This window comes from Drosophila obscura, unplaced genomic scaffold, assembly GCF_018151105.1.
Source record: "Drosophila obscura isolate BZ-5 IFL unplaced genomic scaffold, ASM1815110v1 contig_9, whole genome shotgun sequence".
In the NCBI taxonomy this organism is placed as follows: domain Eukaryota; kingdom Metazoa; phylum Arthropoda; class Insecta; order Diptera; family Drosophilidae; genus Drosophila; species Drosophila obscura.
Window position 1 is genome coordinate 2,590,597 of NW_024542883.1, and position 15,556 is coordinate 2,606,152.

Below are 15,556 nucleotides of genomic sequence, written 5' to 3' on the forward strand. Positions count from 1 at the left end.
CTTTGGATGGGTGGAAGTCGAGCGAAAAGATGTGGGTGCCATAAGAGAAATTAAACTTCGTCACCTTTGATTTAAAATAAAATTTAAAATTATTCTGTGTTGTGAAAATATCCCTCTAACAGGGATATCGCAGCAGCAGCACGGAACGCTGGAGACTACATAAGTTTAGATACTCTTATTCAAATAGGTACTGCTAGATTTAATATTATAAAATCGACGTTTAAATAGCCGCCGGCCGGAACATACTACCCCCGTTGGAAGCTCGCCTTTCAATTGACTTCTCATGGGGCAGCAAACACAGCCGAGTAACGGCCCTCCTGATGGTTCCTGAAGCCGTCTTCAAATCAGCCACGCGGCATACTCCATTCTTGCCTTTGACGACATCGACCACTCTAGATAGTGGCCAGGGCATTGGAGGAAGATTCTCGTCCTTCACCATGACGACATCGTTCACGCAGAGGTACGTACGTGAGGTATTACGGATTACCGAATTTATTCATCACGTTCACTTGCAATCCGAAATGGCCCGAAATAACGATTCTGTTGCTGACAGGGCAAACATCCAGCGATCGACATGATATCACTGCACGAACATTCAAGGAAAAGATCAGAGTACTCATGAATTGCATAGTTAAGTTAAAGGTTTTTAGCGAAATTCGTTGTTGGATGTACTCGATTGAATGGCAGAAGCGTGGTTTACCACATGCACACATTTTGCTTTGGATGCTTGACCAGATCATATTGATTCGATCATTTCTGCCGAAATACCAGATCCAGAAACTGATCCGGAGTTGCATTCCATTGTGACAACGAATATCATCCATGGTCCTTACGGAGTCCACAACCCATACTCAAAGTGTATGGAAAACGGGAATTGCACAAAGAGTTTTTCCCGTCCGTTGGTGAACGACACAATCAGTGGAATGGACGGATATCTATTGTATCGGCGTCGTTCTCCAAATTACAACGGCAGATCAATCGTGATGAAAGTGAACGAAAATGATGTCGTTATCGATAACCGCTGGATCGTTCCATACTGTCTGCTTTTGTCGAAAACGTTCTCAAACCACTGAATCAAATACATTTGCAAATAATGTCAGCAAAGGGAGCAACATGGCGGTGTTTGGCATTGCGTGTCCAAATGCAAACGACGAGGTGACGAAATTTCAACTTGGACGTTACGTGAGTTCTAACGAGGCAACCTGGCGGCTGTATTCCTTTCCGATCTATGAACGTCACCCGACTGTCGTGCATTTGGCAGTTCACTTGGAGAACCGCCAGCGTGTGCACTTTACGAACGCAAGTGCATCGCAAAGAGCAGCAAGACCACCAGCGACAACATTGATAAATATCTTTTCGATGTGCGAAATATCTTTTCGATGTGGTGCTGTGCGCCAATTTTCGGGATGCTTGCCAACGTTAGAATTTGCTCGAAGTATAATGCACGAGTAATTTTTTTGGGACTCAACGCTGACGATGCAACTGATTCTGCGCCAGCGAATCAAATTCGTACATTGCTTGCAAAAATCATAGTCACATGTCAGCGTTAAAATGGGGCGAAGTAACTTTCGCCGGGTCCGCCAGTGATTTCATATATTTCATTCGCTAGACATGTGATATCTCAAAATAAATCGGAAAATAGTTCTTTCATAGAAATTTAAAGTTTATAAGATATTTTTTAAAAAAAAAAATAAATTTATTTTATAATAAGTTTTGTAATAAAAAAAAGTAGAGTGCGGTGGGGTGAAGCGGTTCGGTGGGGCGAAGCGGTTCACCCATGAAATTTTGACAAAGCGATTACATATAACCAAATATCATATTGTCACGTGATGATTTTATTGCCGCAAAGTTTTTCATGATAAGGCGCAGCGTTCAAAAATTTTTTCCAAACGTTTTTTTGATGCAGTGAATTTATTGTGTTTTATGCGAGCTGCTCAACACAAATTCAGGGTAAAAATATCAGTCGTGTTGGTTTAATGTTGTTCTTCAACTATATGAAGCATTTGTGAAATATCTTTCGAGGGTTCTTGTCGTGGCAGCCGTTTTTTCAAAATGCCCATAGTGGGGTGAACTGGTTCACTTTTAGTGGGGTGAAGCGGTTCAGCGTTTTATGTGTCACATATCAGTCACTTGCTAATCGTTCGATAAGAAGAGAACCGTTACTGAGTGTAAGTGAGTAATGCAGGCAAAGAGACCGCAAAAAGGTAATTTTTTGACTGTTTTTGCGTTTGCCTTATGTTGTTTCCTTAGATATTTCGTCAAAGGCTAAGCATTAAAGAGGAAGGGAGAATAGGATAGGGCTCTAGTCGATTGAACGAAGAGCATGCCAAAGAAGAACAAACGGTTCTTCCCGAAAGTTTCGAATAGATAAGTTCAATAGATAAGTCCAAGTAAGTGAACAAGTTGCTTTTGATCTGACAACAAGCATTTTTGGGAGCTCTGGTTTTTATTGGGTTTTTTTTTTCAAATGCCACGAAATTACGTGAAAAAAGGAATTTTGATGGCCATCAATGCCTTTGCCAATGCATTCAATGCCATCAAAATAGTTCTGATCGACAAAAACTCAGAGCGTAGAGCCGCAGCTGCCTGTGGTATCGCTCAAAGTACTTTTCGCCGTCATTTGGGTAAAGTCAGGCAGCATTTTAAGACCGAGGGTACCACAGAGGACGATTTGTTGACCTTTGTAAATGGAAATCTTGGCTTTCGTGGAATGACTGTAAATTGCACACGCACGTTGTATTTTTCAAATAAAGTTAATGGTGTGTTATTTCTTGATATAGCTGTTCTCGGCAATTCAAGAGAAAGAGTTGGAGCGCTACATAATTTCTTGTGCTAAAATGATCTACGGCCTAAGCATCACAAACATTCGTTTTTTGGCCTAAAATTTCGCTGCTAGGAATGGTCTTAAGTTTCCTGCTGGTTGGGCAGAACCAAAGATGGCAACCAACGACTGGTACTACAAGTTTATGCATCGTCACCCGAAATTGAAGCTCCTAAACAACAGCCAACAAGTGCTGCACGATCAAAACGATTTAACAGGTAATTTTTTCAAAACGTGTTAAATGCCTATCCAATTTCGATCCAACTAGAGTGTGGAACATGGACGAAACCGGACTCCCCACCGTACCCACGAACGTTGTTAAAGTCGTTGCTGAAAAGGGGGGCCGTTGTGGGCCAGTTCTCCTCAGCGGAAAGAGGAACCAATGGAAACACCATTCCGCCGATGTTTCTCTTCCCACGAAAGAATTTGAAGAGTGTTTTCCTTGATAACGCACCGCCGGGTTCCATCGGTTACGCCAATGTTTCAGGCTGGATGGACACCGATCACATAAATAAATGAAACATTTTATCAAACATACGTCTGCCGCCAAGACCAATCCATTGCTACTGATAATAATAGACCACATATCACACCTATCCATTGAAGTTGTCGACTTGTGCATAGCCAATGGTATTGAGGTTGTAACTCTTCCACCACATAGCAGCCGGCAAATGTAGCGCTTAGACGTATCAGTCTTCGGGAACTTTAAGCGCGCGTACACGGAGAAGTGTATGGACTGGTGTCAGTCACATATTGGTCGTGTGATCGAAATTCACCAGGTACCGGGCCTTGCTGATAAGCCCATGATGCTGGCCGTGACTCAGCGGAATATAAGATATGGTTTCGAAGCCACAGGCATCTATCCTCTGAAGACGGGCACATTCGAAAATGACGACTTACTTGCCGCAAACATTAACAGCGAATGTCTAATGGCCGAAGATACGCCAACGGCAAATATGCTCGTCCTTCTGATTAATACGGACGATTGCTCGAACGAGAAGGTGTCTACATCAGAAGGTGCTAGTATTATCGGACTATCAGATCAGGCTTCTACATCCGAATCTGCTTCCACATCTCTTGGTCAAAATTGCTACAGCAAAGCCGAGGTCGAATCGTGGTAGAAAGGCGCAATGAAGTCAGCAATCTAAGCTTTTCCTCAAAAACGTTTGTAGGTTTATGAGGCAGGATAGAAAAGTGCTGAGAGGAAGAAGAGAATCGTCGCAAAATCCAAGATATAGCGTCGCCGTCAGGAACCCTCTTCCGAAGAAGAATTCCGAGATTTCTGCTTGCTGTGTTTGGAATTGATGCCAAAAAAATTAAATTCGAAAAATGCAATGAACTGCAACAAATGTGACCGGCCATATCACATGAAATGCGTGAAGATGGGTAACCGTGCTTACTACACCTGTCGAAACTCCGACTCTGACCTCGAAATAAGCGATTAATAACAAATTATCCGTAGTTTTTTCACTAATTTTGCTTTATATTTTCTAATTCATTTTTTTGCCTTAAATAAAAGAATTTGGTTACGGATTCGATGACTTTTATTTAATATTTTAGTTTCTTGCTGACTTGGAAGCCTGTCCGAGGCAATTAAACCGATATATGTAGAGGTTTAAACATGAATATGGAAGGTTCTTTTGGTGAACCGCTTCACCCCACCATTTTTAAAAACTCGAAAAACGAGCACTTTGGAAATACCCCCATAATTTGTTGTCGATATCAATAATGTTCAAATCCGAATGCATAGAAATTAAGAAAAATTTCCATTCTTGCGATTAAGGCCAAAAACCATACAAAAATTATAATTTTTATGGGTGCTGTGGCCTCAAAAAAAAAGCGAACGGCTTTACCCCACCGCACTCTACCCTTTATGAGTCTGTATGCATAACGCTCCAATATTTGGACTAGTATGACCTTGTCTGAATGACATAACTCTATATCACTGTTTCTGAGCCTTAGAAAATCCACTTTGGCAACGTCGGACAGCGTGTTGACATTTTGAATCTTATATAACTCGAATTTGTTGGCATCTATGGACACAAAGAAACCCTGACTCAAAATTTCACGTCCAATCAATACATCATTCTTCAGCCATTCATCCCTTACAACGTCGAATAAAATTTCAAAAGAGTATTCTCAAATGTTGACGGTCGATAGGATTTGTAACGTATATGATATAGAATTTTCGCCTATGCCTCTTAAAACTACCTTATTGTTGAGTCTCTTGCCAGCAAATTTATCAGCCAACTTTTCTTTCAATAATGAACACTCGGCACCCGACTCAAAGAAAAATGGAACGGGCTCACCAAACTGATATAGGGTTCCTCTTGGCTCCACCACGGTACCCGCTCCACCATTTACCCGCTTCTCGTATGTGCTGCATCTATTCGATGTTGAGGTCCCCTTTGTACATGCATGTCACAGTTGCTCGTTCTTTGCTTTGTGTTGTGTTGCTATGCGCTTTTTTGCCCATGAAAGCATTCCATTCTCCAGTTTTTCGGTTTCCATTCTGCAATCTTATGTCCCATTTTGCCATAGAAAATGGCACATTATATGCGACATCAATTTTTGCTTCTTCTGTCCTGTGCTGGGGCCGTGATCTGTCGTAGAATGGTCACTTTGTTTACCAAACGCATACGCTCGCAACTGCTCTTCCAATTCACTACGTGTTCTGATATTGGTGTCTATTGTCTATTTAAGAGGTATGAGCCAGCACAACAGACACCGCTATTTCCTCCATATTCATAGTTTTCCATTTTGATAGTAGTGACGTCACTAAGCGGCTGGCATATACCGACAGACATTCGCTCGACTTGGGACTCCCGTTGAAAATGTTTAGCAAAATGGCTGCTCTCTGCTTATGGCTGGTCTCTATTCCCTCGTATTGCTGAATAAAGAATTCACGAAACTCAGGCCATTTTTTGCCCGTGTAGCAGATCTATGATAGCCATTGTGATGCTCCACCATCAAAAGAGTCGCTGAGTGCCATCATGAGTGCGCTGCCTTCCAAAGGGTTTTCAGTCATGATTATATCCACGGTTTTGCACCATGCTGCAGCATCTGCACCTACAGCGTCGGGACTGTACTTTGGAAAATTTACAATTTTACTTTTGTGGTCCGCCATTTTTAACGCCTGCATCGATCTTAGGACTTCCATGAAATGTTTGGCGAGGCTGATCCCACTTCTGATGTCAGGACATGGTCGTTGTTGTCAAGCGCCTCTCTTTCGTCCGCCATATCTCAATGAAAATTCTGTAGCACAGCAAGTCGCACGTGTTCGTTCTTTTGCCTCTAGAACTGGATTGAATCCACTCTTCGTTTTCCAACACTTGCGCCATGCTCATCTGAGAGCAACTTTCGCTCTCAGACTATGCTATCAGCAACATTGAGTCTATACCAAAAAACCGAACCAGCTGTTGTTTTTATTAACATTTATTGTTTATGAAATACAATTTCTTATTCTCCGACATATATAAATAGGTAAATATGTACATATGTGTTCGGAGCAGCAGTGTTAAATAATCTTTGCAGTAGCATGCGCTGTTATATATACATAAGCAAATCAATGCGCTTATCGAGATATGCTCGCTCTCATTTTATCTACGAGTCGAAATTTAGAAGTAAACGAGAGCGGTGTATCATAGTCAAACGACCGTTGGAATAAACACAGTTTTTAAGCTAAAAAATAAGCTAATAATAATCCGGTTTTTTCAATTTTTATAGAAGCAGTCAGTAAAGTCCGACAGCTTACACAATTTGATAGACCGATAGCTCATAGCAGTATAAAATTGGACTATATTCGATTTCGAAATTTCAAATCATTTGTCAATTCCGCGTATTCCTTTTACCTTATGGTAAATTTTTAAATATTTTATGTATTTGTCGGATATGTTTAAGAATAAAATTTAGTTATAAGCAGAAATTTATAGCGGTATGAAGAATAAAAATAATTAAGGACAGAAGTTACGCAACTAGAGTTTTATATTATTCCTTTAATTCGAATTTTTGCAGTGAGCGAGGCTTGAGAGCTAGAGAATCGTCACGTTTTTTATGGACTCTGTGGTCCGGTCCTTTATGTTTTGTTTAGTGCTCTGACTCTATAATTTAAACCATTTGTTTAGACGGAATAGAGATTTTCAGCTATACAGTTTGAATCGCGTACAGTTTCAATAAAAGGCTTTAAACTATATTTTTTGCTTATTTTTTAATGACCAGACTTTATGGATTTACCACCACGAATAACCGAAGAATTGAAAAACATTCAATTTATAGTATGTACATTAGGCTGGGCCAAAATTTGATAAAAAAAATTGTATTAAACTATATAAAGTTATATAGTTATAGTTATATATATAGTTATATATATATATAGTTGATATATTTAGTTAATTAGTTCGCAAAAAATTGTGCAGGTTTTTTACTGCCAATAACTTATTAATGACGATATTAATGGTATCAATATACATGCAATAGAATTATCCAACTCATTCAGTAAACCATTTTTTTATTTTCTTGCTTAAATTTTTTTTAGTATTTGGTAGCAACATCTAAAAAATGTGTTTTAATAAAAATAAAAACTTAAATATTATTATCAAATCCAAGATAACAAAATTAAAGGGTGTCCCGATTAAATTTATAAAAAACCTCTTTTTGGCTCAACCTAATGTACATAGACGTGGGGAAGGGCAAATTTTCAGGAAAATGCATTGCGTGACAAAGCGTTTTATTAAACAACTGTACTCGACAAAAAAAAACTCGGTACGGGTAAAAAATACTGCTAGAGTAATTAAACCAATTATTTTTCATGATTTTCATAACTTTTAAGTGAAAAATAAAATTGCCTGAACTTTTTTTTTATAAATAAACAAAATAATGTATTCCATATCTACTTTGCATTGCATGATGGTATTATGAAATTATATAGTTCATGGTCATCATCATGGTCCATAGCTTTAATATTTTTGATATTTACATCGGCTTAATACTAATTTAAGAGTTTTCTAGTAACTTAAATATGTACACATATAGGGGAAGGCTGTCTAGTTGTATCCACCCCCACGTAAACAGCAATACTGATCTGAGTATTGTGAGTTATATTTTTTGTGACATCAGACAGTTGACTACCTGATAAAAAAATCTACATTTTAGCTGTGTGCAATATAAAAATATATTGGAAAAAAATAAACCTAAGACAGATTTTTATTATTTTTGAAGTGCGATACGTGGCCATGCATGGATGTAAATTTATTAATCTATTTACTTATTTCCTAGTGCGACAAGAAAGTTTCTTATAAATTAATGCACTAGTCACAAAAAAAATCCGTTAAAGTAAAATTATTATTCTTTGTTTGGGTGTCAGTCGTTATGATTAACCTACCTAGCCTAATTATACCCGTACTCAAAAAAGAGTTAAGGGGTATATTAGATTTGTGGTAAAAGTGGATGTGTGTAACGCAGAGAAGGAAACGTTTCCGACACGATAAAGTATATATATTCTTGATCAGCATCAATAGCCGAGTCGATATAGCCATGCCCGTCTGTCCGTCCGTCTGTCCGTCCGTCCTTATGTCCGTCTGTCCGTCTCGATGAGCGCCTAGATCTCAGAGACTATAAGAGCTAGGGCACCCAAATTTGGTTTCCCGGCTTATGTGATATCACACTGCTACAAGTGTATTTCAAAATTTCGCCATGACTCCTTCCGCCACCACAAAAGGACGAAAATCTGTGGCAGGCACAATTTTCAAGAAACGATAAAACTAAAAACGCAGTATCGTAGAAAGTGACCATATCTACCATATCTGAATTAGATCGGACTATAATTATAGCCAGAATGAAAAAATAAATTTTCTGTTGGTTCTTCCGCCCCCTCCTGACAGAGACCCGCTACCTATCTCTTTCTCGCCGCGTTCAGTGCGCGAGCAACCCCCAGCGGAGGAGATGTAAAATCTAAATGGTACATGTACAATCTACATGTTAGATGTAGAATATACATTGTATATGTATATGTAGATAACATTCTAAAACTCTAAAAAATCATATGCTCAAAAATGTACATGCAGACTGAGTACGGGTGTAAGTAGAGTCGCGTCCCCACATTCCTTCTCGTTCTAATTAAAAATAGAGACCGAAAAATAAATTTGGTGGCGTTCAAAGATTTATTCAAAGGCGGGACGAAAATTAACTGTGTGCGCTCGATCGAAATTCCAATTTACGATTATATTCTAGTACTTCATACAAATCGTTCTAAGCCTAGTTAACCTACGGTGACAAAGCCGGGCGAATTCGCCTTGAGCGAAAGAGCGAGCTTTTATTGAGCTCCCGCCTTGCCCTAACCTTCTTACACTAGACTTCAAAAAATTCAAAATAATCTTAACATAAAACATAAAACGATGACATGACGAAACACAGCACATTGCAAATCTTAAGCACTGTTGTAATTAATTAAAATTACCTTGAAATATTGTTTCATTCCGTAAAAGATAAACAATTGCAGAATGATATTGTAATTGGACGAGAAATTCTTAAGAAAGGTTTTAATGTTTTACTTTCGCTCGATAAATTTGAAATCTTGAAAACCATATCTGTTAATGTTTGTGCATATTATGAAATGCCAATTAGTCTATTTAAAGTTAATACTGACCTGATTGATAGTGACAAAGATAAGTTGATTAAATTACTTGAACAATAATCTGCAGCTTTCATTGACGGAACGCCTTGCTCTTTTGTTAGTACTGGTGAAATGAAATTACGATTAATAGACTCAGACAAAACCGTGCAGCGGCGACCGTATAGACTCAGCCCTGAAGAAAAGCTAACAGTTCGGTCACAGATTGAGTTAATACAGTGTAGCATCATTAGACCCAGCTGTTCTCCGTACGCTAGCCCTAATTTGCTTGTAAAAAAAAAAAATGGTTCGGACCGACTTTGTGTCTTTTGTTATGGAGAGCTAAATTCAAACACGGTTTCTGACAAATACTTCTTGCTACTCATTGATGACCTGATTGCCAGGCTATGTGGAGCTAATTATTTTACTTGTTTAGATATAGCTAGCGGATATCATCAAATACCAATGCACGCTGATTCGGTAGAATACACTGCGTTTGTAACGCCAGAAGGTCAATACGAGTTTTTGAAAATGCCGTTTGGTTTGAAAAATGCACCATCCGTTTTTCAGTGTCATGAATGCACTTGGTGACTTAGCTCAGTCATACGTTATTGTTTACATGGATGATATGAGTTGTCACCTACCAATGAGTTGGGTCTGGAGAGATTAAAAATTGTTCTGGATATTTTGAATAGGGCTGGATTCTTGTTCAACATTTCAAAGTATAGTTTTCTTAAAACTGCTGTTCTGTATTTGGGATATCAAAATCATTGCCATGAACTCCTTAACTCCCCCAGAATCAGTTAGTAGCTTGAGACAATTTATCGGTGTGACTTCATATTTTCGTAAATTTGTGCGTGGATTTTCACAAATGATGAAGCCACTCTATTCTCTTACATCAGTGAAGGAAAGCTTTTCTTGGAATGCAGAGCTGGAAAGGATTCGAAAGAATGTCATTACCATTCTTACAAATAAACCAGTTCTTGTAATCTTCAACTCAGAATATCCAATTGAATTTCATACAGATGCGAGTTCTGTGGCTATGGTGCTATGTTGATGCATCGAATCAATGGCAATCCTCATGTAGTAGAATATTTTAGCAAAACCACTTCCTCCGCTGAGTAAAGGTATCATTCCTATGAATTGGAGACGTTGGCAGTTGTTGAAGCTGTTAATCGTTTTCGTCACTATTTGCTGGGACGTGAGTTTGTAGTACACACATGATCATAATAATAGGTACACACATCTACGTGAACTTTATCATAATAGAAAACAGTTTTATTCGATATTTGAAAATTAAAATTAGTTCCCACTTATTCTTTAAGTATTTTTTTTCATTAATAAAAAGCTTTTTATAGTATATGATAATGTTATAAATGAAAAGAGATCCATTTGTATTTTTAAGTCGATGTCAGGCTGATCAAAATAATAGGTACACTTCAAGTGTTCTCAGGATAAAAATGTTGTAACTGAATATTTAATTATTTTTTTTGCTTTATTAGTTAGTACTAGTTAATATCCAGTGTATCCACCTCTATTTTTGGACACCTTTATAATTCTCTTTGGCATACTTTTAATAAGCGCCTGGCAGGTTTCTATAGGTGTCTCATACCACAATTTTTGGACGCCCTCCCATAATTTATGCTTGTTTGAAAATGAAAACTTGGCTAATTTCTTTTTTAAATCTCCCCACAAGTTTTCAATTGGATTTAAGTCGGGAGATTGACTAGGCCACTTGAAAACGTAAATTTTATGTTCCTCAAAAAAGTTGGTCAAAGGCCTTGATGTGTGCTTTGGGTCGTTATCTTGTTAAAATACCCAACGCAAAGGCATATTTTCTTCAGCATAAGGTAACATAGCACTCTCCAATATAGACTTGTATTCCTCAGCGTTCATTTTGTTCGTTGTCTGGAAAAGTGGACCTACGCCGTACAAGGAGAAGCAGCCCCATATCATTATATTGCCACCTCCATGTTTGACAGTTTTTTTGGTGAAGCGTGGATCAAATTCCTTTCCTTTAGGGCGTCGTACATTCCTTTCACAATCATTCCTAAATAAATTTATTTTTGTTTCGTCGCTCCACAAAATGTTTCTCCACTTTTTCTCGCCGTCGCATCCTACCCAGTCTTTATGAAGTTTAGAAAAAGTTAGCCTCATGGCTATATTTTTTTTGCGCATAAATGGAACCTTTCTTGCTATTCTCCCCGGAAGGTTGGCTTGTTGTAGCCGTCTACGGATTGTTGGAGCACTAACTTCTTGTCCGATTTCTGCTGCAATAGCCTTTGACGACTTAAATGGGTCCTTTTTGCTCAGAGATATAATGTAGTGGTCAAGTGTTATGCTTGTTTTCTGTGGTCTTCCCCGCGTTTCCTGACTACTTTTCCTTTTTAATGCATTTTTAACAAAGTTATGAGATCTTTGCATTAATTTGGCAATGGCACGAAGAGATTTGCCTTCTTTTCTCAGACTAAGAGCCAATCGGGCTTCCTCCTCTGTACAATGAGAATTTCGACCCATTCTTGTAAGGAAAAAATAATTATTTGTTTATGTTTTGACTTTAGTTAAATGAAATTTACCTTAAACGGCCAAAAAAGCAAGAATTCTCAAATTATTTACTTAATATTGAAGAATTACTGACACTGTACCTATTATATTGATCAGCCAAAGTGTGTGGTCAACTCACATTTTCGGTAAAAGCTCTGTTATTAGGGGGTTCACCTATTTAATTTTTTTGTCAAAGAGTTGCCACATATTGACAAACAAAAAATACAACAAAAAATTTTGTTTTCAACTCATAAAGTACGATACAACTGATGTGAATTGAAAATTTTCAACGTGTACCTATTATTATGATCATATGTGCGCTTTTTTGCCCATGAAAGCATTCCATTCTCCAGTTTTTCGGTTTCCATTCTGCAATCTTATGTCCCATTTTGCCATAGAAAATGGCACATTATATGCGACATCAATTTTTGCTTCTTCTGTCCTGTGCTGGGGCCGTGATCTGTCGTAGAATGGTCACTTTGTTTACCAAACGCATACGCTCGCAACTGCTCTTCCAATTCACTACGTGTTCTGATATTGGTGTCTATTGTCTATTTAAGAGGTATGAGCCAGCACAACAGACACCGCTATTTCCTCCATATTCATAGTTTTCCATTTTGATAGTAGTGACGTCACTAAGCGGCTGGCATATACCGACAGACATTCGCTCGACTTGGGACTCCCGTTGAAAATGTTTAGCAAAATGGCTGCTCTCTGCTTATGGCTGGTCTCTATTCCCTCGTATTGCTGAATAAAGAATTCACGAAACTCAGGCCATTTTTTGCCCGTGTAGCAGATCTATGATAGCCATTGTGATGCTCCACCATCAAAAGAGTCGCTGAGTGCCATCATGAGTGCGCTGCCTTCCAAAGGGTTTTCAGTCATGATTATATCCACGGTTTTGCACCATGCTGCAGCATCTGCACCTACAGCGTCGGGACTGTACTTTGGAAAATTTACAATTTTACTTTTGTGGTCCGCCATTTTTAACGCCTGCATCGATCTTAGGACTTCCATGAAATGTTTGGCGAGGCCGATCCCACTTCTGATGTCAGGACATGGTCGTTGTTGTCAAGCGCCTCTCTTTCGTCCGCCATATCTCAATGAAAATTCTGTAGCACAGCAAGTCGCACGTGTTCGTTCTTTTGCCTCTAGAACTGGATTGAATCCACTCTTCGTTTTCCAACACTTGCGCCATGCTCATCTGAGAGCAACTTTCGCTCTCAGACTATGCTATCAGCAACATTGAGTCTATACCAAAAAACCGAACCAGCTGTTGTTTTTATTAACATTTATTGTTTATGAAATACAATTTCTTATTCTCCGACATATATAAATAGGTAAATATGTACATATGTGTTCGGAGCAGCAGTGTTAAATAATCTTTGCAGTAGCATGCGCTGTTATATATACATAAGCAAATCAATGCGCTTATCGAGATATGCTCGCTCTCATTTTATCTACGAGTCGAAATTTAGAAGTAAACGAGAGCGGTGTATCATAGTCAAACGACCGTTGGAATAAACACAGTTTTTAAGCTAAAAAATAAGCTAATAATAATCCGGTTTTTTCAATTTTTATAGAAGCAGTCAGTAAAGTCCGACAGCTTACACAATTTGATAGACCGATAGCTCATAGCAGTATAAAATTGGACTATATTCGATTTCGAAATTTCAAATCATTTGTCAATTCCGCGTATTCCTTTTACCTTATGGTAAATTTTTAAATATTTTATGTATTTGTCGGATATGTTTAAGAATAAAATTTAGTTATAAGCAGAAATTTATAGCGGTATGAAGAATAAAAATAATTAAGGACAGAAGTTACGCAACTAGAGTTTTATATTATTCCTTTAATTCGAATTTTTGCAGTGAGCGAGGCTTGAGAGCTAGAGAATCGTCACGTTTTTTATGGACTCTGTGGTCCGGTCCTTTATGTTTTGTTTAGTGCTCTGACTCTATAATTTAAACCATTTGTTTAGACGGAATAGAGATTTTCAGCTATACAGTTTGAATCGCGTACAGTTTCAATAAAAGGCTTTAAACTATATTTTTTGCTTATTTTTTAATGACCAGACTTTATGGATTTACCACCACGAATAACCGAAGAATTGAAAAACATTCAATTTATAGTATGTACATTAGGCTGGGCCAAAATTTGATAAAAAAAATTGTATTAAACTATATAAAGTTATATAGTTATAGTTATATATATAGTTATATATATATATAGTTGATATATTTAGTTAATTAGTTCGCAAAAAATTGTGCAGGTTTTTTACTGCCAATAACTTATTAATGACGATATTAATGGTATCAATATACATGCAATAGAATTATCCAACTCATTCAGTAAACCATTTTTTTATTTTCTTGCTTAAATTTTTTTTAGTATTTGGTAGCAACATCTAAAAAATGTGTTTTAATAAAAATAAAAACTTAAATATTATTATCAAATCCAAGATAACAAAATTAAAGGGTGTCCCGATTAAATTTATAAAAAACCTCTTTTTGGCTCAACCTAATGTACATAGACGTGGGGAAGGGCAAATTTTCAGGAAAATGCATTGCGTGACAAAGCGTTTTATTAAACAACTGTACTCGACAAAAAAAAACTCGGTACGGGTAAAAAATACTGCTAGAGTAATTAAACCAATTATTTTTCATGATTTTCATAACTTTTAAGTGAAAAATAAAATTGCCTGAACTTTTTTTTTATAAATAAACAAAATAATGTATTCCATATCTACTTTGCATTGCATGATGGTATTATGAAATTATATAGTTCATGGTCATCATCATGGTCCATAGCTTTAATATTTTTGATATTTACATCGGCTTAATACTAATTTAAGAGTTTTCTAGTAACTTAAATATGTACACATATAGGGGAAGGCTGTCTAGTTGTATCCCACCACGTAAACAGCAATACTGATCTGAGTATTGTGAGTTATATTTTTTGTGACATCAGACAGTTGACTACCTGATAAAAAAATCTACATTTTAGCTGTGTGCAATATAAAAATATATTGGAAAAAAATAAACCTAAGACAGATTTTTATTATTTTTGAAGTGCGATACGTGGCCATGCATGGATGTAAATTTATTAATCTATTTACTTATTTCCTAGTGCGACAAGAAAGTTTCTTATAAATTAATGCACTAGTCACAAAAAAAATCCGTTAAAGTAAAATTATTATTCTTTGTTTGGGTGTCAGTCGTTATGATTAACCTACCTAGCCTAATTATACCCGTACTCAAAAAAGAGTTAAGGGGTATATTAGATTTGTGGTAAAAGTGGATGTGTGTAACGCAGAGAAGGAAACGTTTCCGACACGATAAAGTATATATATTCTTGATCAGCATCAATAGCCGAGTCGATATAGCCATGCCCGTCTGTCCGTCCGTCTGTCCGTCCGTCCTTATGTCCGTCTGTCCGTCTCGATGAGCGCCTAGATCTCAGAGACTATAAGAGCTAGGGCACCCAAATTTGGTTTCCCGGCTTATGTGATATCACACTGCTACAAGTGTATTTCAAAATTTCGCCATGACTCCTTCCGCCACCACAAAAGGACGAAAATCTGT